This window comes from Alexandromys fortis, unplaced genomic scaffold, assembly GCF_014885135.2.
Source record: "Alexandromys fortis isolate MF-2015 unplaced genomic scaffold, M_Fortis_MF-2015_v1.1 scaffold_64, whole genome shotgun sequence".
Lineage (NCBI taxonomy): Eukaryota > Metazoa > Chordata > Mammalia > Rodentia > Cricetidae > Alexandromys > Alexandromys fortis.
This window is the reverse complement of record NW_026067976.1, coordinates 885,911-887,795: the sequence shown is the minus strand read 5'-3', so window position 1 is coordinate 887,795 and position 1,885 is coordinate 885,911.

Sequence of the window (1,885 nt, the reverse complement as noted above, 5' to 3'; positions counted from 1 at the left end):
ACAGTTTCCTGAGCCTCGTGGAAAGGAACATCTCATTTAGAGCTGAGTATTCTGAATTATTGTATGATCTGCCTGCTGCTCAGTTGTGGGTCTGTGTTAATCACCATCTACAGCAAGAAAAAGCTTCTCTGATAAGAGTTGAGTGGTGTACTGACCATGTTACTTGTTTACCCCAAGGTGGTGTCTGTCATTGATGGTTAGATGTGTTACTTGGAGGCAGCAAAAAAATTGAGCCTTTTAAAATTTAATTTCATATGTGTGTACTGTCTTTGCATTATTTCTCACCTTCCTCCCATCCCTACAAGCCTTTCTCACCCATGTCCTCTTTTTTCCTTTGGTTATTATTGTTATATATTCTTATATATGTAAATGCATGTTTAAATATATAAGTACAACCTGCTGAGTTTATTTAGTGTTGTTCATATGTTTATGTTTTTAGGGCTGACCACTTAGTATTGAATAATCATTTAGGAGGATCATCCTGAGAAGAATGATTCTTTTTCTCTCAACCATAATTAAACATTTGTGGCCATTCGTACAGAAATGGACTCTTGTGAGATGTCCTCCATCCACATCATCAACTGATGTGACCATTGTTCAGGTCTTGTTTAAACAGTCATATTGTAGAGACTTCAGGGGCACAGCTTTCTACTAGTTCAGTGAAAAGACTGTGATACAATAAATCGAGGGATGATAATTGAGTTCTCCACGTAGATCTAGACAAGGTTGCAAAGGGAGAGAGAATGTTCCCATAAATGATGTTAGTGAGGAATATTATTTCATCAAAAAGTCTGTCCTTTGAGTGGGCTTGGTATTTATTTTAGTTACATGGCCACATTACCTACCTACAAGCCAGGAAAATAATTTAATTGCGGGTTGTAAACTGGTCATGTTCATTTGAGGCCTCATAGACATTAACAGAAGCAAAATGCTACAGAGGCTTTACTGGAAAATTTAGGTGATGCCAGATTTTTGCAAATAAAGCACAATTTACACTGAAGCTATAATTCTGAGTCTTGGGACATAGTTTGGTTGATAGAGTGCTTGCTGAACAGGACACAAAGCCCTGGGTTCCATATCCAGCACTGTATATAGTAAGTATATTGTCACATGCTCATAACCTTGGCATCCAGGAGGAAGAAGCAGGAATATCAGGAGTTCAAGGCCATCTTTCCCAACAGAGCGACTTTCAGGTCAGTCTGGGGCATACCAAATCTCATCTGAACAAGAAAACAAATTGTAAAAATCAAGAGGGAATATTTGGGACTAGAAAGATTGCTCAGTGGTTATGTGTGCTTCCTGTTCTTCTGGAAGATCTGAGTGTAGTGCCCAGCACCCACATCAGGTGGCTCACAACTGCTGTAACTCCAGGTTCAGGTGATCTGGCACTCTCTCCTGGCCTCTGAGCGTACCTGCATACTCATGCCATATAGTCCATAATTTCTCTCCTTACACAATCAGTCAGGACTGCCTAGGCTCCCCACGGGTACCACTGTGAAAAACTGGCTAAAGGCTGTTCAGGGTAAATCTATATTATTTCTTAGGACTACATGTAAATCACTAGTCAACATTAATTAAACATTAAACTTGAAATCACAAAGGGCTGGTTAGTGTCTTCCTGAGAAGATAAGATTTAAAAAAATATATATTAATCTAATTCCTCCTCCCTGTGCTGTGTATAATAAACATGCTGAGGTTCTGGATTTTTGTATAGTTGGTGCTATCTCAGCCTGGCAAGCATGGCCCACCTGATTGTGGCTTTCTGTCCATGTGTCCGTGTGACTCTTCTTTCTTCATCCCCTCGTTGCTCCAGTCAGGTTTCTGGGAACATTTTATATGTGGTTTTAAGAAATGATATAGTTTTAATCTGGATAGGTTTTAGCTT